The 24,848-nt window shown below is 47.5% G+C and overlaps 1 protein-coding gene across 3 annotated transcripts in view; it reads left to right on the top strand.

Moving 5' to 3' along the window:
• The window catches only part of LOC146822915 (cadherin-6-like), a 269,494-nt gene that overhangs the window by 86,878 nt on the left and 157,768 nt on the right, over window positions 1–24,848 (top strand). The window lies entirely within an intron of this gene.

Raw genomic sequence — 24,848 nt, 5'->3', positions numbered from 1 at the left:
AGAAATTGGGTCTGTGGTTGGCAGAGATGTGCACCCTGTCCAAATAGGAACCACAGTCCTAGTCAGGGTAAGCGAGATTTACACTAAAACATAACCTGTGCTCTCCCTCAGGTAGCTTGGCACAGAGCAGTAGACTTATCTAAAGAAGCAATGTGAAAATTATTTTCCAAGCCCTGTCTGCCAGGCTATCTGTGGGGAGTAACCAGCCCTTTGGGCGGGACACAGGAAACTCCCTATTCAGGTGTGTCAGCTCCCCCTCCCTCTTTATGCCCAGGAAGAGGTATCATAATGTAGATGAATGCATATGAGTTCTCTGTCACACCCACCCTTCCTGTGTTTGTGGCTGTCTAGAGCCGGGATCTTCAAACTGGGGGGGGAGCCCATAGTGGTGCCTCAAGAATCCCAGGAGTGGGAGGGAGGGGCATAGTGAGTTGCCAGGCTTTGGCCCAAAGAAGCCTTATGGTGAAAACAGTGCTTTGATTTAAACGGAAAAAAATGAGCAGCAGTAAGCCACTCTGTAATGGGCATTACTAACCTATTTTGTCGTTTATATCCTAGCTGGGAGTATGTGGCAAAAGGGAAAGGGGGCCGAATATTCTTAAAAACACCTCCACCATTTCTAACTATCACACTGTGGATACATTTACACATTAGTAAGGCATTTGCAGGTTTTTAAAAGGTTTGAAGGGCTACTTATGTGGGTGGCACAACCAGTGCTGCAGGCCCACTAGTAGCGTTTAAATTACAGACTCTGGGGACATGGTATACAACTCTACGTGGACTTATCAGTAACCTAAATTTGCCGATCATGTATACACCAATGCAACCATGTTTAGGGGAGAAGCACACGCCCTTTAGCACTGGTCACTGGTTAGCAGTGGCAAAGTGCTTTGAGTCCTAGGGCCAACAAAAAGATACAGCAAAAAGAGGAGGTAAGCAGGCAAAAAGTTCGGGGAAAGACCACCCTAAGGATGACAGTTCTAACAGTATCCCTGGGAGGTAGTTCTTTTAAATATCTCCTCCTCAGCATCTCTAAAACATAAACAAAGGGGCAGATTTACAAGCCCCTTGCACCACTTTTACGTCACTTTTCCCATGTTAAAAATGACGCAAAAGTGGCGCAAGTGGCTTGTAAATCTGCCCCAAAATGTCCAAGGGACTTCAAAGGGAGCTAGAAGAAAAGGGTTTCATTTTCTTTTTCTTAAGTCTCTTCCAGTGCTTTAAGAAGGTTACAAAATGTGGTAGTGTGAGATTCCAAAAGGAGAGGCGCTTAAGATGTAAATCTCAGAACCCTCCGTAGGAAGTGTGGCCTATGTCACTAACGGCGTGCCCTAATACATATGAAGTAGAATCCTGTACTTAACAAATTCAAAAATTGAGTCTTATTGACGAAAAACAAATTAAATAAAGAGTACTCATACAACAGTTAACATAGCAACAATATCCCGGGCCATATTCAATAAACCACTTGGCAAGCTACATTTAAAAGAAGCGGTTCCTTGAATGCTTGCTGCCACTAACCCCCGAGAGTCAAGTGAATGAAGGAAATAACTTGATTAATTGGCATGGAATAGTATTTTAGGCACCGGACACCAGTGACAAACTACAGTATCCACTGTGTCACAAACGGTGCTTCTGGTGACGTTGCATTGCAGTTCTGTGATGTGACAGCAAGGCAAGGACTGTATTTTCATCAGATAATGAAAGACATAATTAAAGAGCCGCATTGGGCCCTCTTTTAGTATCCATGGTTCACCACTGTCAGACCGTGGCTCACTAATAGCACTAAACTTCCCTTTTAACATTACAGTACCAGGTTTTGTTTTTATGCAGCACATATCCTGTGCCAGGCAGCCATTTTAGGTTACCTTCATTTGAGTTGTTGTGGCAAATAACCCACAGTGTAGACTGACTTTGAATGCAGAAAAAATAAATATGTAGCTTCATATTTAAATTGTCTATGTGGTAGACAGATAACAGCAACCAAAACATACCCAAACAGAAAATATACACTATCCATTCAAGCAGCATTGGCCCCATAGGAGTGCATAGGGCAAGGTGGAAATTCAAACCATGTGAAGGTCATGGTTGGGACGTCATTTCCTAGCCACCGCTGGAAGAGCACTTGTTAGCATGCAAGCAGATCTGCACTTTCGCATTTGCCCCAATCCACATTGTGGAGTCTGCGAGGGGCAGATTTACAAGCCCCTTGCGTGAATTTTGCGCTGCAGTTGCATCACTTTTTTGATGCAACACCAGCACAAACAATGCGGCCTATTTACAACGTGACGCATCTAAGGAGATGCGTCACGTTGTAAATCCCTGCTTCACATTATACCTGTGTCAGGTATAATGTATGCAGGGTGGGTGTTCCCACGCAGGAAGGCCTTGTAAAAGTGACTCAGTGAAATCTACAAGATTTCACTGTGCCACTTTTAGGACGCCACTGCATCAAAACCTTACGCCTGCTTCAAGCAGGCGTAAGTACTGATGCAGTGTAGTGGGAATAGGCCTCAACACGCATTGCTGGAGTTGCGTCGTGCTTGCGACACGACTCCAGCAAATGCGTGACTTTTCCGCCAACAGATGCGTCAGAATTTCTGACGCATCTGTCAATCCTTGCGCCATAGTGCGCCCTATTATGAATACGGCGCATCTATGGTGGCGCAAGGGTTTCTAAGGGTGGCGCAGGGAAAGTGACGCATCTGTACAGATGCGTCACTTTCTTGTAAATCTGCCCCTTAATGTCTGAATAATATACATCTCTGTTCCTGCAAACATTCAACATACAGCAGCCTTGGAATTATCGCTGGGCTTTAAATCAGGTCTCAGAAAGGGATCTGCACGTACATTGATCCATAATGATTGTCTATCATTTTGGAGAGTTTGTGCATCATGTTGCGAATTAGGATAATTCATCCTGATGCAGACTATGCACCCGCGCAGAAGCATTGCAATGAATGCATGGTTGACCTGAGGAATCTCTTTTCCAGAATCTGAGGACAGGATTTTAATTCAATTCCCTGAAATATGAGGGACAGGCCAGTCACAGAAATAGAATCCAGGATTGTTGAGAAATGCAAAACTACGCACCATGCCATCAACATTTTGTGACATCATGGGCATAATTTATTGAATGGGAAATATTTTGTAAAGTATGCCACAAGCGGCACAATCCATTGAATAGGCAAGACAAAGATGTCTTTCGATCGAATACTTTGATGAAATGTGGCCATCTATTCCCGCAACATGTAACATGCAAGTATGGATGCAACCTAGTCAGTCAAGTCCTTGGATACCGAACAGAGAATGTCAGAGGTTTGCAAACTCGCCTGTTATTGCACGACTCCAACGTTTTTTATCCAGTCTAATTGAAAAGGAGGGGGCCTCGGTTGCTGCACGCCTTTTGATCTGCCTCCATCTTCGATCCTGCAGACATCATTGAACTGCAAGCTCTAAAATGAGCTCAAGCCAAGGACAGAGCACAGGAAACTCAAGGAACGGAGCTCTGCGGCGTTCATGCCGTGCACTATGCGAGCCGGCCCTTTGTATTCCAGGAGAATGACAAGCTCGCGAAGAATGACACTGGCAGCCATACAGCTTGTTATGAGCATCACTCTTGGCACAAATATACCCGGAGAACCAAAATGTGAGGTGTGCCTTTAGGCATACTTAGAACCGGGGCTCGCAGCCGATCCGGCACAAGGTGGTCCCCAACCCTTCAGGGGGGCCCCCCAAAAAACAGGGGCCCCCATTTTGCCCAAGGCTAATGAAATCAGTGACATAAGGGAGACTCAAGGTCCCTCATTACATTTTGCTGGGGGCCCATCGTTTTGCGTTACACCACTGAATTAAGGGTAGTGATTGCTATGCTTATGATACTGCTTGCAAACTTTATGGACTTGTTTGCAGCCCATGCCTTTAAGCCAATCTGCCTACTGGTCTTTTAGCACTAAGGGTATATTTGGATTTGGAGTCCTTTATGTAGTGGTTCCATAGGTATTCTTGTCCTTCAATTTTTTATTCATGTGTCACACCTTCAAATTTTCAGTAGAGGTTGTTTAAAATACGACTGTCAACAGAGTCAAAGGAGGTGTGTTGTCACTTCCTTACTCTGCCCTTTATAGTTTCAGTGATAAGACACCACTTCAGTATGCCTGTGTGAGCTCCTGGGGCCAGGTAAATACAGTGGAGAAAACAGGTCTGGAGAACACAGAAAAAAAGAGTTATGCATAAAACTGACAACATCCAATGGAAGCAAGGCCACTATGGACACACCGGAAAGAGCAACAGAAGGCAAGTGTTGCTAGAAACAGTGGCGGCTTCTCCACAATGGCGGAGGAGCATCGCCCCACTGCCTGGATCAAAGCCAGGAAATGAAAAATAAAAGGATGTCATCATTTTATTTCTCATTTTCTGGTTCTAAGCCACTATGCGAAGGGACGGGCGGGGCATTGGTAGGAAGAGTGCGACATGCACTCCACTCCCTATGTGGGCATATGTGTGTGATGGCCGGCTGTCTCAAGCCGACCAAAATACACATGCATGCTTAGGTTTTCTCCATCCCAGCTGCATTGAGCAGCAGGGCTGGAGAAACCCCACAGACTCCCTGATCTGAGCAGGGCATCTTTTCTGCCTGCTAAGACCAATCCGCTTGCTGCTATCATGAGAGAGCTGCGCGGGGATTGCAGGGAATCCGTGATGTGGCCCCAGTGCTTGCTGGGACCAGGAAGGACTGTGGCGAGTGCAGCGCGGGAGGCAGCTCCAGGTAAGGTTTTATTTCAAATGTATTTTATATTATAGCCCCCGCCCCGCGTGCTCTTGTGCGCCCCCTCCACCTGCCCTACCACCTCTTTATTGTGGCAGCCGCGATTGGCTAGAAATGAAATTCACAAGGAGCCTCCTCCTAAGCATCCCTGAGAAATATCAGCTCTAGCACACTAGCAAATAAGAACGGAACCAAACTGGGAAAATAGGTTAAATGGCTGCAAAACCCACAGATAGTAGGAAAATCAATAACATCTTGAATTGAAATTTAAATACAAGAAAAGACGGCATCCTTCGAGCTTCCATGAGTGAGGACCCTCTTTTTCAACCTGGTTAGGGTCAGTCGTCCTGAAATTTTCACTCTTCCTGAGGACTAATGTTATGTGTTTCCAACTGAAGAAGAAAAAAAATTGCTTTAAACACCCAACCAAGAGAACTACCTACTACAACATATTTAACCTAGACAGGAGCATTTGTCACTCAAAAATACTCTAACTTTCCCTGTTACCTTCTGAAATTCTTTCGATGTCCTGGGGTTGTGTAGTTTGGGAAAACCCAGGATGACACACTGGCCTTTCACCTGTACTCTGAAAGTACTGGATTTTACAACACAATTGTATAACTAAGAGGTTGGAGGCCCATTATTCTCATGCATAGTTTAATACCCTTACCATGGTGTACTTACCCACTTTGAGATTAATCACTGTTGAGTAATATCGGAGTGATTCCCTTTATGATACTACTTTTTTATTAAGGTTACAATATTCTCATCGCATTTATTTGGCCATTCCAGGTAAATCTCAGGTGTAAACTGTATGTGTACGTCGTGCGCGCTCATATGTTTTTAAATACAGTAGGAGACTATGGGGCACATTTACAGAAAAATGCCGGTGCGTGGTGTTACGCCAAATTTGGCAACACCATGCTCCCACATTTTTTAAACACAGGGATCTACCGTGTTTACAAAAATATGGCGCACCCATGCGTTTCCCTTAGTGCTGGCGCTAGAAAAGCTGCCTAGTGCCAGTGCAGGCACCCCTGTGTCATGGGACACCTTCCTGCACATGAACAATCAATAATGGTGATTTGCTCTTTCTATATGTGCCTCAAAATGCAGCACACATAGAAAAAGCAAAATATGAGGAGAATTGAATAATTTCTCCTAGTATTGCCAACTTAGAACCAGACCCTGGACTCAGTTTTTGGCGCTGCCCCAGCCATGTAAATCTGGGGCAGCGTCAAAAAGCAATGAGTTTTGTGGTGAAATGCCCAAAGCAACACACATTGCCTGCCCCTTTGTCGCAGCGGACTGCGGCGGTAGGGGGCTTATTTAGTAGGTGACATTAGGCCATGTTAAGTGGCTTAGCACAACCTTGTAAATATGTGAAATGGGGCAATGCCACCAAAGCGTCAGAAAAAGTGACGCTCAGGTGGTGGTAGGGGTTTGTAAATATGCCCCTAGGTATCCTGCTCCCTTCCCCAACATAACCCCTTTCCAGGCAGGATGGACCTGTGGATCTTGCTATCTTTCCGCAGAGCTGGAATATCCAAAGGTGTTATGCGTCCAAGTACTCTTTGAGAATCATGTGTTATCCTTTCAGAACAGATCCAAAAACTATCACGTTAATATGTCTCTTTTTGGTTAGTTACCCTGCTAGGCAGAGGGAGGCCTGTGACCTGTGACATGCACATTAGGGACAGATCTTGGATTTGTGTCTATTGCATCAGGCCATCTTAGTAGTAATGGCCCCAAGAATTTGTCTAACCTCAAAAAAGATTATGTGGATTTAGGCTGTGCGAGATCACTGTAGAGAGGAGCGCATATGAAATTGAATAGTAACATTGAAGACGTTCAAGGACGGACAGGCCTTTTATTCCAGTGGACATTTCACCGGTGTGCCAGAGCCCATGGAGACCAGTTATGAAGCCCTGGGCTGCGCCTGGTGCTTTGCCAGTGTCCCAGCTCCTCTAGGTGAATTGCAGAGAGAAAGAGAAGGAAGGAGGGGGAAGGGAGAGAGAATGTGATCAGAAAAGAAGGAGAGAGAGAAAGAGAGAGACAGTAGAGAAGGGGAGAGAGAGGATGGATGGATTGAAAGAGAACAATAGCATGAGAAGGCAAAGCGAGCAGCGCTGGTTTCAGAATTTTTGCCAGGGCTTGTTTTGTTTCCACAGTATGGCCCCGAAGATGTATTTTTCATCTAATTTAAGGGCATATTATCCAGGACGGCGTTAAAATTATCGCCAGTTTAGCGGGCGAAAACTGCTGCCAAAGCGGCGATAATGGGCTTGATAATATGCCCTGGAGAATTCCAATAGAAGTCCATGTTCACACCAGAACATGGACTTCTATTGGAATTCTCAAGGGCATATTATCAAGTCCATTATCGCCGCTTTAGCGGCAGTTTTCTGCCCCTAAACCGGCGATAATTTTTAACGCCGTCCTTGATAATATGCCCCTTGGTGTCATGTTTTAGGGAAATCCTGTCTGCAGATGTTGGAAATGTAGATTTTTATCAGGGTGCATCTACATTTTGGAGATTTCTTACCGTAGAGCACCGCAAATGTATCCCATTTCAAATTTTAAATCTGTGCACGTCTGTGTGTTTCTTCTGAAAATTATCGTTAGAGCATGGAACTACGTGTGAAATATATTACATTGTGAGTTTAAATATACGTTTAAAAATAATTCATTGTGCCTGCATGGAGGTGGGTTTTCATAACACTTTAGCACACAAAGCTTTTCTCCACCTAATGCCCTTCGGTTTTCATTCTTTTCTTTGTAGAATTGTTGAATTAATGTCATCACATGCAAGGCACTGTGATTACCCTCTTTCTCTTTATATTTTTCCCATCCACCCCACTGTAGCAATTTTTCGCGGCTTTGCCATTTTGCCACCTACACTTGTGTTGAGAAGCTGTAGCACGGAGAATGGCCTGCGCAACAGTAGCAGGAGCCGAAACTCCAGGTATCCCAGCAAAATATTGAGAATTAGAAAAATAATGGTGCAGAAAGTAAATGCAGTTAGGAAGGAATAAGACAAAAAAATGGTAATCCTTAAATATGAGACAGAAGACAACTTGCATTATATTTCTAATCACAAATCAAGGTGTGGATTTTCATCAGCATTAAAGGCGGCCGCAAGGAACACCAGTGTCCATAGGACACATCATGGTAAGGAGGGGGTTGGCAGTGCTTAATTTGAGCCAGTGGTGTCCGATGCTCAGCACAGGCACCTAATTGCCAGCACCAGAGCTTACAACACCCTGCCACATGATGGTGCTGTCTGGCTAATTTAGGTATGAGCACAACAACAGCTGTTTATTAGTTCAATTTACATTTCCAATGACTAATAGCTGCCTCCCAAGACATTCTTATAGATTTAGGGGCCTGAAATAGTATGAATTGTCACACTTGAAGAGTGTGGTAGTTAGTATCTGTGTTTGTACTGACATTGGCAGCATAGCAGGGTCAATGCCTGGTGCAAGCTGAAGTGGCCTCACGACAAGAGCCTCGGCACTTATTCTTTTACAAATTGAACACTAGGTGGTGACCTGGTAGGGGATGTACAGACTGGGATAGAGCAAGCCTCTGAAGTTCTGGCATTCTTATCTCTGGAGAGCGCATGTTTGGAGCCACTGGTCACACCCAGAGCTTAGGTAGGATCATGCCAACAGTAGACGGTACTTTGTTGATTTTTTTAGTCCACCCCCCCCCCAGTCAGTTGTGTGGGGCTGTGCCACTTGGGCTTCCGTCTGAACGAAATTTATCTAGCCCACACCACCGATGGATTAGTGTCCCGAAGCCGATCAGCATAATGTATGGAGGAAGAGCTGGCTGGGAGACAATTAATGAAAGAGGAGGAGGATGTGTGCTCGTCCTAATTTGAAGGGTTACCCTCTCTCCACACGGCGAAAGGAACACATTTCCAAATGTGAATGCCCCTCGCCTTTTCCAAAAATAAAGGTTTGCCTGGTGCCCACCGTAAGATCCTTCTGGGAATATAGTCCTTAACCATCAAGGCCCGGTAAAGTGCAGGTTGCCTTGTATGACATTTTGTTTAGGGATTAGCACTTTAGATTCCCGTCTGGTAGGGTCATAATCATCATTCTTCATCATCATAGTTTATTTATAGTGCACATAGCCATAAGGCATTGAGGTGCGATGAAGGCGAGTAAAACCTCAGACCTTAGAAGAGAAGCATTTCTGGTCCCCTCCTCAATTGGAGGACATCCGAGCAGTTCTGCCGGTCCAAAGATTGAGGGCTCCATTAGGCTGTAGCAATGGCTTGGAGGCTTCAGTCTCCTGCCTTAGCCTTTAGCTTCTTATTTGTTTCAACAATATTATATCACTTGAACATAACTTTCTTCTAGATGATACATCTGCCCTTGACTTGCCAAATATTCTGGCGCTGATTCATGGATGGCACTATGGACCAGGGTCAAAGCCTTACATTTTTTGCATTGGTAAACAATACATCTACCAAAGAGTTGGGGAGAGATGGTCTCTCCAGGCCAGATCTAGGATGGCCCTGGCAGTACAATTCTGCAGCAACCACCATTAGTTAATGGTGGAATTAGATGCACCAACGTGCAAGGCAATTAATTCACCTAGTTTAGCGCCTGCAATTCCCTATGTTTTTCCACCAAGAATGGTATAATCTCCTTTAGAGGTTTATTGTGGCAGCTAGTGGAGGCAATCGCTGTATTTACTTGACTATCTTTCACCCAAGACTATCCAAAACGTCTTCATTTTCTTCTTTGTGGTGACCTCCTGACTCCCTATCTTGAGCCTGGCCTGACAAGCACTTAACTTTATCCCCCTATTCAGAGTAGGTAATTCTCCCCCATCCATCTTTAAGTAGTCGGAGCAGCCCCAAGCCCCTGTCCTCACAAAGCAGGCCACCTCAGTTCCTCTGTATCCAGTCCATCCATTTACCTCTGCTGGTCCCACAATTTGCTTTTTGTTGTAAGTACTGCCTCGCTTGTTGAGAACCTTCTGTCTCACACCTATACTCACCACCCACCCTGGTCTCAAGCCCTGCTCCGGCACCCCAGAAGACATTTCTTGTTTCTTGCTTCCGAGCCTTGCCTCCTTCCCCCCTCTTGTCTCTCCCTGCCAGACTTGACCTTGAAATCTGTGGGACATTTTTATAAATTTGAACTGGATATTCAGTTACTGGGTGTAATTCATTCTTGCCTCAACAAAAATCAATTCAGCTTGTTAGTCTTTTTAACAAAAATTCGCACTCGGCCCAATTTGTGTTGCAAATAATGATGCGTTGGCCTTCTCATTTTAACAAAATTGGGCTGAAACAGGGCACTCCTTTTTCCAGGTCGACGCCTCTTTGTTGTCATGAGCGGTGGGAAACAGAATGTCAGGATGAAGGCGGCATAAGCGGTAAATTGAGGAAAAAAGGATCTGTCGAGGGAAAAAGGACTGAAAGAAAACTAATTGTTCAGATTTGTTTAAAATTCACATCAGCTTTCGAGAGGTTCCAAACTTTGCAGAAATGGGAGCAGAAGGGGAGCTGAGGCAATATGGCTAGCAGGATGGATGGATGGAGGATGGATGATAATGGATGGATGGATAGATGATGGTTGGATGGATGGATGATGGATAGATGGATGGATGGATGGATCCAAGTGAAAAGGGGAAATACAAGACATTGGAGAGATACTGGGCCTCGTTTATGGGGATTTAGCATAGGGCAGCGCAGCAAGTTACTCTGCTTGCTGCCCTACATCATGTGAAAGGGCAGGAACGCAACGTATTTATCCAATACGGTGCATTCCTGTTCTTTCCCCATGCGCTTGCGCCGTTTCAGCAGCCTAGTGCCAACGCAGGCACCCCCAGGCTGTGTTGTCAGCAGGACTGTTTAAGTGCAGGAAGGGAAACCTTCCTGCGCAGAAACAATCCATAGAGGCATGTTTCTTCTTCTATGGGTGCTGCAACACATAGAGGAAAATACAAGGAGAAATTAAAATATTTCAACTCGTTACGCCAGCCCTGGAGGGACATAAAATTTTGACGCAGTCCCAGTCCTTGTAAATCTGGAACTGCATCAAAACCCATAGGAGTTGCGTGGGAACTCCCAGCGCAACACCAATGGAACGCCTACTTTGCGCAGAGTAAGGCGACGCAGCGATTTGCGCTGCATTGCCTTAATCAAGATTTATGAGGCCACTTAAAGCCATGCAATGTGGCTTCGCTTGGCTTCATAGTTCCGACTTAGGGGCATATTATCAAGCACGGCGATAAAATTATCGCCGCTTTAGTGGCAGACAACTGCCGCTAAAGCGGCGATAATGGGCTTGATAATATGCCGCAGAGAATTCCAATGGAAGTCCATGGAACATGGACTTCAATGGGAATTCACAAGGGTATATTATCAAGCCCATTATCGCCGCTTTAGCGGCAGTTTTCTGCCGCTAAAGCGGAGATAATCTTAATGCCGTTTCTTGATAATATCCCCTTAGAGCCTTAAGTCATGCATGTACCACTTTGCGTGGTGCAAACTTGACACAAGGCTCTCACAAATATACCCCACTATGTCTGCCAAAAAGTGCAAAAGAGAGATACTTTGAAAGAGTGAGATGCAGGAAGGAGATGGGTATTTGTTGAGGGAGAAGAGGTGGAAGAAGGAGTAGAAAGCAGAGAGAAAACAAGCAGCGTGAAAATGCAAAAAATGTCTGTGATCTGGAGTGAGAGGACTGAAAGCCAGAGAGAGTGTGAGAAAGAGTTCCCTCGGGGACGAAATGAGAGAGAACAAACTTGCAGCAGGGTTTACTTTTTCGAGAAAATATCAGAGAGAACTCGCTGAGTAAGGGGCATAAACACCCCCCATCCCTGTTGTTTAGACATTAGACGTCTCTACCACGTCTGATATTTGTTGCAAATCAAAGCAGCGGAGCGAATGCAAACAGGCGGAAGTGCGTCCTGGGACCACTCCGCCGCCGCGAGACTAACGGGCTTCTGCTCCAATTAAGCACGGTGTCATGCACAGGTTGTCCCAGCTGCAACAATCGGGCTCCCCTCAGCTGGAAAAGCGCGCCTCATTATCCACCTCGCGGTGTAACACGGTTCTCTCCTCAACAAAAAGATCCTGTGTTCAAGAGCAGTGGAGGAAATGTATTCCCTCGTCTCCCCTGCTAGATTCTTCCAGAAGCGGAGCCCCCCGCCATGTGTCAGCCAAGGTCACATGATGGGACAGGGTGGCTGCTGCTAGGCCTTGCAAACTGCCTTTTCAGGCACCACCACCCTTCGCCGTGGAGTGCGACTGATCTATTTTGAGCTCGCTAGAAAGGGATGAAAGGACACAAAAGCATGTCCCCTACAGGCAGTGTTGTCATACTCGACAAGGAATAGGCCGGCGGGGGATCAGGATTGACATTGTTTCTGTGGGGCAGTGGAATATACCAAAAGGGTACAACGCAACAGGGTCTCTGCCCCATTCACTTTCTGAATCTGCATCAAGGGACAAAAAAATGGGTCCAGTTCATCCGCATCCTGGCTGCGCGCCGCCACCATTAATAACATGCTCCTTTCTCACCAGGCTGCTCCCTGTCCCTGCAGGGACAGCGGGATAACTTGTAAACAGCAGGTGGAAATGCTGCTTAGAGCCTGGCGGCCATTTATATGGAGATAACTCTTGACAAATTGCGCGGGCCAGAGCGGCCAACGAGATAGGCCAGAAGCTGCATGTTTGTTCCTGAGGTACAACACTGCGATGGAATCACACGACTGTGTGCAATGCATTGCCTCGCGGCCTAGGCAGGAAGGCAAGGCAATGCATGCAGTCCTGTCATCCAAGTGGTTGAACAGCTGATGGTACAACCACCAATGGTTGAATGCGTTGGGGTGCGACTCGATGGACGACACATTGTCAGCCACTGGGAGGTAGGTGATATGAGACATGTACATTACACAGGTTTCAACTGCAGAGGTTTAATCGAGCCATTAATCATACTCTTACTGTCCACTCGTGCAGATGGAGGGGGGTGGAGAGCGATGCATAGTACCGATGGTTCTATTAGTTGAGCGGCAGCCTGCTCCCTATACGTTACATGAGGAGTCTGGCACTTAACTGTTTCATTTATTGTTCAGTGTTTTGTAATGTGGTGGACTGAACTGCTCTAAAATTGAGAAGTACTCACGACACCAGTAGGCCCAAAAAATGGTAAACTGGCTGGAGATGGCTTGTGCTTGAACAATAATCAAGCCCAAAGAGGCCCGAAAGTGTCAGGGGTAGCGAAAGTGACATGGCGCATCATTTGACTCTAATGAACAAAGGGAGAGCTAGGGACAACAAAGAGGGGTTGTGTCCGTATCCCCTGGAGTTAGGTAAGTTTAATCAAAGGAGGACACGCCCAGTAAGGTATGGTACGGTCAAATGAAGCAAATGATTGGGAACCCACCAAGTGGGTTAGAAGACCCCTCACACACCAACCTGGTTGGTGTCATGCTTCATCATCGGGGCCCCAACCGGGTGGCCGAGTGCCTCCCGGTTGTGCTGCGACGCCTGACTACAGCGGAGCTGGTGTGGTGCAGAGGTGTGATGTGGTGAAGGTTAAAAAATACCACTGAGGATCCTTACCATAGGAAAATTTATTTTGGCGGCTCAGGGTATTGGTTAAAAAGCTATGTGGTGCAACTATATAAAGAAGTAATTGTCTTATTAGTTGACTGAGTGATGGGTCTACATGTTTCAGCTCTCTAAAAAAATGTTAATGGGGAGCTTTCGTCAGGACCAGTGAAGAGTGAGTGGCAAAAAAGGTGTAGTGCCACGTGGTGAATAAAATTAAAAATAGGGTTACCTACACACTCGCTAAGGTGTGTGGAACGCGGTGTCAACACGTTAGCGGACACTTGGCGCAAACCTGTGGAAGGAAATACAAGACAGCACACAAAACATATTTAACATTTGATACACTGAGTGGCAGGCGACATATTGGTAGGTATTATTGTGCCGTGAGATATCAAACCTGTCTTCAATGAGCGTACCATGCGTGACACACATACCTATGAGGTGTATCATATTGCTATTCAGAGGAGCGGAGGCAAGACCATTAGTGGTGCTAGATGGTGCGTCCAAACGGTCTGTGGACTACGGGTGCCATGTGGTAAATGCCGCGGCACTATGTGGGGCTATCTGTGAAAATCATCCAAACAGCCGCCAAGTGATAATAGCGGAACCTCAGAATGAGGAAAGTACAAAATGAATAAATGGCCCAGGGTGCGCTGAGAGAGAGGGGCTGCATGGAGCCTCTGAGCGCTGTGGAGAATGACTGGGCACAGACTAAAAGCAGACACTGCGCAAAAGATAAACAAGAAATAGATAACAAAAGGGTAATTACACTATGGCTGAGTAACTGCGCTGTGCAGGATGCGGGAGGGGGGCGCTTCTTACAAACGAACTGTAAGTAAAAGGAACAGGTTAAGAGAGCGTAGAAAGCAGGAATGAGCTCGTATCCTGCTGGAGCAATTAGGAGACACCTTACTTGGTTGTGAAGCTGCCATCGCCGTGCACCTACTGTGGTCTCCCGAAATCCCGGGTGCTGCCGGATCCCGGGGATGGAGGAGGTTATGTAGGGAAGGGGCGCCATTGAGTACGTGCATTGCGCTCGCTAGCTTGGGTGTCAAAGGCTTCGAATGCGCATGCGTGGTGGGGAAGCGATGAGCTTCCGCGCATGCGCGGGTAATGCTGCATGACAGTGCAACCATGCGATGTGTTGCGCATGCGTGTAAGGAAAGCCCGGAGCGCTGATGGTGGGTAGTGGCGCTCGGGGAATTATGTGCATAAGTGCAGCTGGAATGCTTGATATAGCTGGTAGTTGCCAGGTGAGCCCGCAAAATGTGAGGAGACACGACTAAACGCACAGTGCAGTGCCTGGGCCGCCCGGGGGGCGGGGGGGGGGGGGCGCAGTACATGAGCGCTCGGCAGCGGTGATAAGGAGCCAGGTAAATACTAAAGGATGGCTGACTGTGAAGATGAAACAAATTGGATGCAAAGTATGGTGTGGCCTATCGATAAAGGCTAGTGGCGTCATCCCAATGGGGTCAGGGCTTACTCAGGCTGTGAATGAACACTGTGCAGCGCGGAAAAGAGAACCAGATATGAGTGCTGTTGATGGGTATCTGAGAGGATGAACCAGATTAGGAACAAAGTGAGGCGAAGCCTATAAATAAAGGCTGGTGACATCGTCCCAAGGGGATCAGGGCTTTCTCAGGCTATTCCAAGGGATGTTATCGTTCAAGCCGGTAATGTGGCTCGAAAGACGATAAATCCATCTTTGTTCCTGTTCTAGGAGGCGGGACTGGATGTTGGGGATGTTGTTGTCCAGAGCCTCAATAATCACCCATCTCATGTCGTTAGTCGTGTGGCCTTTTTCCAGGAAGTGGTTTGTCATTCTGGTGGTGTTCTTCTTGCAGCGAATGGTGCTGCGGTGTTCACAGATGCGGGTTTTGACTTTGCGTGTGGTCATTCCTATGTAAGTCAGATCACATGGACATTTGATGCGGTATACAACATTATCCGTGTTGCAGTTGGTGTGTTTGCGTAACTCCCATGTTTTCCCAGGTTCCAAATCGAGCTGTTTGGTTGTCTCTGTGATATGGCATACACTGCAGTTGCCACAGGGGAAGTGTCCTTTGATAGTGGGGAGGCCCCAAGCATTGAGTACCGTGTGTGGAGGTCTGGTAGGAGCCAATGGCCTAGTAGACACGATGGTGTCCTTGATGGATCTTGCCCTTTTGGTAGAGAGAAGGGGAGGGTCCCAATTCAGGTGACCTGTGTGAAGGATTTTCCAGTTCTTTTTAATGATCTGTGCCACTTTGTTGGAAACTGTGTTGTACGTGGTGACACATGTGAGTGGGGGAGGGGTGGGTTCCTTAGGGTACGTAGTGAGAAGACCCTCTCGGTTTTGATTTCTGGCCCTTTTGTTGGCGGTCTTAGTTATGTGCCTTGGGTAACCGCGTTCGTGCAGTTTAAGGCAGAGGTCTTGGGCTTGTGCTTTGTAGTCCTTGGGATCGCTACAGTTTCTACGAAGTCGCAGAAATTGGCCATATGGGAGATTCTCCCGGAGGGTACGTGGGTGGAAGCTGGAAAAATGGAGGAGGGAGTTACGTGCCGTGGGTTTAAAGTGTGTTTTACTCATGAGACCCCCTGCCACTGCATATATGTCGAGATCCAGAAATGTGGTATGGTATCTGTCAAAGCTGTGTGTGAAGCGCAAGTTTGGGTCACACGTGTTTAACCAATCACAGAAAGAAATGAGGGTTTCGCTCGAACCTTCCCAGATAAGGAGAATGTCATCAATGTAACGTTTATAGAACTTGATGTGTGGATTGCGTGGCTGGTTGTTGTTGAGCAGGTGTTTGGTCTCAAAACTGAAAACATACAGGCCCGCTATGCTGGGAGCGAAAACGCTCCCCATTGATGTACCATACTTCTGTAGGTAGAGCTTGCCCTCATATTCAAAGTAATTATCCTTGAGTGCGAGGGTGGCGCATTTCAGGACAAAAGAGGGGGGCGTGTGGTATTGCCAATCTGCCTCATTAAGGGCCTGTTCAAGAACACGTAGGGTATCATCTTGGGGGAGGCTGGTGTATAGGCTCTCCACGTCCAGTGATACCAGGAAGGAGTTTTCAGGGTCGTAGTGAATGTGGGCTAAGAGTCCCAGCAGATCTTTAGTGTCTTTAAGATACGTGCTTGTGGACTGGACCAAGGGTTGTAAAAAATGATCACAGAAGCGTGAGAGGGGTTCCAGAAGGGACCCTATGCCTGAAACAATCGGGCGGCCTGGGGGGGGAACCTTGTTCTTATGAATCTTGGGAACAGTATAGAAGTATGGTATTTTTTCTTTGGTGGTGGTCAGGAATTTTGCCTCACTTTTTGAAATGTGCCCACTTTGTTCGGCTTCGCCTACAAGTGTCTCGATTTTCGCTTTTAGTGAAGAGCTGGGATCATGATCGAGCAGCTCATAGTTCTTAACGTCGTTGAGTAGACGTAGGCACTCCTGCTGATAATCCTTTTTATTGAGGATTACCGTGCCACCCCCTTTGTCAGCAGGTTTAATGATTATGTCAGGGTTATTCCTCAGTGTTTGTAAGGCCAGTCGTTCTTGTTTACTGGTGTTTTGAAATGTGTGAGGTTCTTCAAGGGCTTCTACTTCCTTGAACACCGCTTGCTCGTATACCAAGATTTCCGGGGGGATAGAGCTCGGCGGGGGCACAAAGGTAGACTTTACTCGGAGAGTAGTGTCCCCCTGGTCAATAGGGTCAGGAAGGATCGGTGTGTTCTCGAAGAACGCCTTGAGTTTTAATTTGCGAAAGAATTCGGCTAGTTCGCAATGAAGTTTGAATTTGTCCAGCTTGGACGTAGGTGCGTAGCCTAGACCTTTCTCAAGGATGTCTTCTTCTGCGGATGTTAGAGTATGTTGGGAGAGGTTGGTGATAAGGCTCATCGTGTGCTCGGGCCTGGTTGCTGGTCTCGGGTTTGACTCCTCGTCTGTGCTCCCTGTGGAGGGTCGTCCTGCCAGTGGACTGTGTTCCCTCTGCGTCTCCTTCCGCGACCTCTTCGGCCTCTTCCTAAAAAAGGCTGTTGTTGATGTTGGTTCATATAAGGAGGTGGTGGACCGAATGGTGGGTTCCAACCATATCCGAATTGTGGGTGTATTGGGGGGTACATGGGTGGGTATAACACATTGGGACCTCGGGGCCCCGGGGTCCACGGTTGTTGCCATCCCGCGGAACCCCCTCTGCCCTGTTGGCGTCGGCGATAACTGCTATTGCTAGAGTTGCTGCTTCCGGATGAGTCTTCATCTGATGTTGTGCCTGACAGGTCCGCTCGACTGGGCGGTTGAAAGTCTTCAGCGGCATATGGGTAAGTTTTGGTGTAAGAGAATCTCTTGAGATCTTTTTGGAATTTGGTGATTTTGCTTTGGGTCAGACCTTCTTTATATTCATTTATTTCTTTGTTCGTTTCTTCTAGTTTTTTCTTGAAGGAGGAAAGAGTGGCTTTGAAATGTGATTCTGTTGTTTGTATCTCTATGAGGAACGCATCAGAGAGGCGTTTGGATGTTTGGATGATGAGAATCATCCAGTCACGGGTGCATCTCCACGCTATTTGGGCCCAGTCCTTCCGAAAGGTGGGGTCCTCTAGAAAAATGCGTGGGGCATTCGTGACTATCAAGCCTCTTGGCGCGGTGTTGTTTCTCAGGTATTCTGTAAGGATTACCCCGTGTAGTATGGTTCTTATCCGGTTCCGCTTTTTCTCATTGAGATTGTCCCAATCGGCTGTTTGTGCGATCGAGGTGGCTAGGTTGAAGTCAGCCAGTAGTGGAGGATTGTCAAGGATGTTACTGACATCATCCAGAGTGAACCCTAGACCAGGGTTCTCAGCCATAGTGCAAAAAAAGGGGGGGGGGGGGAAAGGGGTTTTGCGCAGGTCAAGAGAAGATCTGCTCTCACAGCTGTGCGCTGCGAATGACTATAATGAACAAAGGGAGAGCTAGGGACAACAAAGAGGGGTTGTGTCCGTATCCCCTGGAGTTAGGTAAGTTTAATCAAAGGAGGACACGCCCAGTAAGGTATGGTACGGTCAAATGAAGCAAATGATTGGGAACCCACCAAGTGGGTTAGAAGACCCCTCACACACCAACCTGGTTGGTGTCATGCTTCATCATCGGGGCCCCAACCGGGTGGCCGAGTGCCTCCCGGTTGTGCTGCGACGCCTGACTACAGCGGAGCTGGTGTGGTGCAGAGGTGTGATGTGGTGAAGGTTAAAAAATACCACTGAGGATCCTTACCATAGGAAAATTTATTTTGGCGGCTCAGGGTATTGGTTAAAAAGCTATGTGGTGCAACTATATAAAGAAGTAATTGTCTTATTAGTTGACTAAGTGATGGGTCTACATGTTTCAGCTCTCTAAAAAAATGTTAATGGGGAGCTTTCGTCAGGACCAGTGAAGAGTGAGTGGCAAAAAAGGTGTAGTGCCACGTGGTGAATAAAATTAAAAATAGGGTTACCTACACACTCGCTAAGGTGTGTGGAACGCGGTGTCAACACGTTAGCGGACACTTGGCGCAAACCTGTGGAAGGAAATACAAGACAGCACACAAAACATATTTAACATTTGATACACTGAGTGGCAGGCGACATATTGGTAGGTATTATTGTGCCGTGAGATATCAAACCTGTCTTCAATGAGCGTACCATGCGTGACACACATACCTATGAGGTGTATCATATTGCTATTCAGAGGAGCGGAGGCAAGACCATTAGTGGTGCTAGATGGTGCGTCCAAACGGTCTGTGGACTACGGGTGCCATGTGGTAAATGCCGCGGCACTATGTGGGGCTATCTGTGAAAATCATCCAAACAGCCGCCAAGTGATAATAGCGGAACCTCAGAATGAGGAAAGTACAAAATGAATAAATGGCCCAGGGTGCGCTGAGAGAGAGGGGCTGCATGGAGCCTCTGAGCGCTGTGGAGAATGACTGGGCACAGACTAAAAGCAGACACTGCGCAAAAGATAAACAAGAAATAGATAACAAAAGGGTAATTACACTATGGCTGAGTAACTGCGCTGTGCAGGATGCGGGAGGGGGGCGCTTCTTACAAACGAACTGTAAGTAAAAGGAACAGGTTAAGAGAGCGTAGAAAGCAGGAATGAGCTCGTATCCTGCTGGAGCAATTAGGAGACACCTTACTTGGTTGTGAAGCTGCCATCGCCGTGCACCTACTGTGGTCTCCCGAAATCCCGGGTGCTGCCGGATCCCGGGGAGGGAGGAGGTTATGTAGGGAAGGGGCGCCATTGAGTACGTGCATTGCGCTCGCTAGCTTGGGTGTCAAAGGCTTCGAATGCGCATGCGTGGTGGGGAAGCGATGAGCTTCCGCGCATGCGCGGGTAATGCTGCATGACAGTGCAACCATGCGATGTGTTGCGCATGCGTGTAAGGAAAGCCCGGAGCGCTGATGGTGGGTAGTGGCGCTCGGGGAATTATGTGCATAAGTGCAGCTGGAATGCTTGATATAGCTGGTAGTTGCCAGGTGAGCCCGCAAAATGTGAGGAGACACGACTAAACGCACAGTGCAGTGCCTGGGCCGCCCGGGGGGCGGGGGGGGGGGGCGCAGTACATGAGCGCTCGGCAGCGGTGATAAGGAGCCAGGTAAATACTAAAGGATGGCTGACTGTGAAGATGAAACAAATTGGATGCAAAGTATGGTGTGGCCTATCGATAAAGGCTAGTGGCGTCATCCCAATGGGGTCAGGGCTTACTCAGGCTGTGAATGAACACTGTGCAGCGCGGAAAAGAGAACCAGATATGAGTGCTGTTGATGGGTATCTGAGAGGATGAACCAGATTAGGAACAAAGTGAGGCGAAGCCTATGAATAAAGGCTGGTGACATCGTCCCAAGGGGATCAGGGCTTTCTCAGGCTATTCCAAGGGATGTTATCGTTCAAGCCGGTAATGTGGCTCGAAAGACGATAAATCCATCTTTGTTCCTGTTCTAGGAGGCGGGACTGGATGTTGGGGATGTTGTTGTCCAGAGCCTCAATAATCACCCATCTCATGTCGTTAGTCGTGTGGCCTTTTTCCAGGAAGTGGTTTGTCATTCTGGTGGTGTTCTTCTTGCAGCGAATGGTGCTGCGGTGTTCACAGATGCGGGTTTTGACTTTGCGTGTGGTCATTCCTATGTAAGTCAGATCACATGGACATTTGATGCGGTATACAACATTAACCGTGTTGCAGTTGGTGTGTTTGCGTAACTCCCATGTTTTCCCAGGTTCCAAATCGAGCTGTTTGGTTGTCTCTGTGATATGGCATACACTGCAGTTGCCACAGGGGAAGTGTCCTTTGATAGTGGGGAGGCCCCAAGCATTGAGTACCGTGTGTGGAGGTCTGGTAGGAGCCAATGGCCTAGTAGACACGATGGTGTCCTTGATGGATCTTGCCCTTTTGGTAGAGAGAAGAGGAGGGTCCCAATTCAGGTGACCTGTGTGAAGGATTTTCCAGTTCTTTTTAATGATCTGTGCCACTTTGTTGGAAACTGTGTTGTACGTGGTGACACATGTGAGTGGGGGAGGGGTGGGTTCCTTAGGGTACGTAGTGAGAAGACCCTCTCGGTTTTGATTTCTGGCCCTTTTGTTGGCGGTCTTAGTTATGTGCCTTGGGTAACCGCGTTCGTGCAGTTTAAGGCAGAGGTCTTGGGCTTGTGCTTTGTAGTCCTTGGGATCGCTACAGTTTCTACGAAGTCGCAGAAATTGGCCATATGGGAGATTCTCCCGGAGGGTACGTGGGTGGAAGCTGGAAAAATGGAGGAGGGAGTTACGTGCCGTGGGTTTAAAGTGTGTTTTACTCATGAGACCCCCTGCCACTGCATATATGTCGAGATCCAGAAATGTGTTATGGTATCTGTCAAAGCTGTGTGTGAAGCGCAAGTTTGGGTCACACGTGTTTAACCAATCACAGAAAGAAATGAGGGTTTCGCTCGAACCTTCCCAGATAAGGAGAATGTCATCAATGTAACGTTTATAGAACTTGATGTGTGGATTGCGTGGCTGGTTGTTGTTGAGCAGGTGTTTGGTCTCAAAACTGAAAACATACAGGCCCGCTATGCTGGGAGCGAAAACGCTCCCCATTGATGTACCATACTTCTGTAGGTAGAGCTTGCCCTCATATTCAAAGTAATTATCCTTGAGTGCGAGGGTGGCGCATTTCAGGACAAAAGAGGGGGGCGTGTGGTATTGCCAATCTGCCTCATTAAGGGCCTGTTCAAGAACACGTAGGGTATCATCTTGGGGGAGGCTGGTGTATAGGCTCTCCACGTCCAGTGATACCAGGAAGGAGTTTTCAGGGTCGTAGTGAATGTGGGCTAAGAGTCCCAGCAGATCTTTAGTGTCTTTAAGATACGTGCTTGTGGACTGGACCAAAGGTTGTAAAAAATGATCACAGAAGCGTGAGAGGGGTTCCAGAAGGGACCCTATGCCTGAAACAATCGGGCGGCCTGGGGGGGGAACCTTGTTCTTATGAATCTTGGGAACAGTATAGAAGTATGGTATTTTTTCTTTGGTGGTGGTCAGGAATTTTGCCTCACTTTTTGAAATGTGCCCACTTTGTTCGGCTTCGCCTACAAGTGTCTCGATTTTCGCTTTTAGTGAAGAGCTGGGATCATGATCGAGCAGCTCATAGTTCTTAACGTCGTTGAGTAGACGTAGGCACTCCTGCTGATAATCCTTTTTATTGAGGATTACCGTGCCACCCCCTTTGTCAGCAGGTTTAATGATTATGTCAGGGTTATTCCTCAGTGTTTGTAAGGCCAGTCGTTCTTGTTTACTGGTGTTTTGAAATGTGTGAGGTTCTTCAAGGGCTTCTACTTCCTTGAACACCGCTTGCTCGTATACCAAGATTTCCGGGGGGATAGAGCTCGGCGGGGGCACAAAGGTAGACTTTACTCGGAGAGTAGTGTCCCCCTGGTCAATAGGGTCAGGAAGGATCGGTGTGTTCTCGAAGAACGCCTTGAGTTTTAATTTGCGAAAGAATTCGGCTAGTTCGCAATGAAGTTTGAATTTGTCCAGCTTGGACGTAGGTGCGTAGCCTAGACCTTTCTCAAGGATGTCTTCTTCTGCGGATGTTAGAGTATGTTGGGAGAGGTTGGTGATAAGGCTCATCGTGTGCTCGGGCCTGGTTGCTGGTCTCGGGTTTGACTCCTCGTCTGTGCTCCCTGTGGAGGGTCGTCCTGCCAGTGGACTGTGTTCCCTCTGCGTCTCCTTCCGCGACCTCTTCGGCCTCTTCCTAAAAAAGGCTGTTGTTGATGTTGGTTCATATAAGGAGGTGGTGGACCGAATGGTGGGTTCCAACCATATCCGAATTGTGGGTGTATTGGGGGGTACATGGGTGGGTATAACACATTGGGACCTCGGGGCCCCGGGGTCCACGGTTGTTGCCATCCCGCGGAACCCCCTCTGCCCTGTTGGCGTCGGCGATAACTGCTATTGCTAGAGTTGCTGCTTCCGGATGAGTCTTCATCTGATGTTGTGCCTGACAGGTCCGCTCGACTGGGCGGTTGAAAGTCTTCAGCGGCATATGGGTAAGTTTTGGTGTAAGAGAATCTCTTGAGATCTTTTTGGAATTTGGTGATTTTGCTTTGGGTCAGACCTTCTTTATATTCATTTATTTCTTTGTTCGTTTCTTCTAGTTTTTTCTTGAAGGAGGAAAGAGTGGCTTTGAAATGTGATTCTGTTGTTTGTATCTCTATGAGGAACGCATCAGAGAGGCGTTTGGATGTTTGGATGATGAGAATCATCCAGTCACGGGTGCATCTCCACGCTATTTGGGCCCAGTCCTTCCGAAAGGTGGGGTCCTCTAGAAAAATGCGTGGGGCATTCGTGACTATCAAGCCTCTTGGCGCGGTGTTGTTTCTCAGGTATTCTGTAAGGATTACCCCGTGTAGTATGGTTCTTATCCGGTTCCGCTTTTTCTCATTGAGATTGTCCCAATCGGCTGTTTGTGCGATCGAGGTGGCTAGGTTGAAGTCAGCCAGTAGTGGAGGATTGTCAAGGATGTTACTGACATCATCCAGAGTGAACCCTAGACCAGGGTTCTCAGCCATAGTGCAAAAAAAGGGGGGGGGGGGGGAAAGGGGTTTTGCGCAGGTCAAGAGAAGATCTGCTCTCACAGCTGTGCGCTGCGAATGACTATAATGAACAAAGGGAGAGCTAGGGACAACAAAGAGGGGTTGTGTCCGTATCCCCTGGAGTTAGGTAAGTTTAATCAAAGGAGGACACGCCCAGTAAGGTATGGTACGGTCAAATGAAGCAAATGATTGGGAACCCACCAAGTGGGTTAGAAGACCCCTCACACACCAACCTGGTTGGTGTCATGCTTCATCATCGGGGCCCCAACCGGGTGGCCGAGTGCCTCCCGGTTGTGCTGCGACGCCTGACTACAGCGGAGCTGGTGTGGTGCAGAGGTGTGATGTGGTGAAGGTTAAAAAATACCACTGAGGATCCTTACCATAGGAAAATTTATTTTGGCGGCTCAGGGTATTGGTTAAAAAGCTATGTGGTGCAACTATATAAAGAAGTAATTGTCTTATTAGTTGACTAAGTGATGGGTCTACATGTTTCAGCTCTCTAAAAAAATGTTAATGGGGAGCTTTCGTCAGGACCAGTGAAGAGTGAGTGGCAAAAAAGGTGTAGTGCCACGTGGTGAATAAAATTAAAAATAGGGTTACCTACACACTCGCTAAGGTGTGTGGAACGCGGTGTCAACACGTTAGCGGACACTTGGCGCAAACCTGTGGAAGGAAATACAAGACAGCACACAAAACATATTTAACATTTGATACACTGAGTGGCAGGCGACATATTGGTAGGTATTATTGTGCCGTGAGATATCAAACCTGTCTTCAATGAGCGTACCATGCGTGACACACATACCTATGAGGTGTATCATATTGCTATTCAGAGGAGCGGAGGCAAGACCATTAGTGGTGCTAGATGGTGCGTCCAAACGGTCTGTGGACTACGGGTGCCATGTGGTAAATGCCGCGGCACTATGTGGGGCTATCTGTGAAAATCATCCAAACAGCCGCCAAGTGATAATAGCGGAACCTCAGAATGAGGAAAGTACAAAATGAATAAATGGCCCAGGGTGCGCTGAGAGAGAGGGGCTGCATGGAGCCTCTGAGCGCTGTGGAGAATGACTGGGCACAGACTAAAAGCAGACACTGCGCAAAAGATAAACAAGAAATAGATAACAAAAGGGTAATTACACTATGGCTGAGTAACTGCGCTGTGCAGGATGCGGGAGGGGGGCGCTTCTTACAAACGAACTGTAAGTAAAAGGAACAGGTTAAGAGAGCGTAGAAAGCAGGAATGAGCTCGTATCCTGCTGGAGCAATTAGGAGACACCTTACTTGGTTGTGAAGCTGCCATCGCCGTGCACCTACTGTGGTCTCCCGAAATCCCGGGTGCTGCCGGATCCCGGGGAGGGAGGAGGTTATGTAGGGAAGGGGCGCCATTGAGTACGTGCATTGCGCTCGCTAGCTTGGGTGTCAAAGGCTTCGAATGCGCAT

This window comes from Triturus cristatus, chromosome 5_2, assembly GCF_964204655.1.
Source record: "Triturus cristatus chromosome 5_2, aTriCri1.1, whole genome shotgun sequence".
Taxonomy (NCBI): Eukaryota; Metazoa; Chordata; class Amphibia; order Caudata; family Salamandridae; genus Triturus; species Triturus cristatus.
This window is presented reverse-complemented; position numbering and strand designations above follow the sequence as displayed.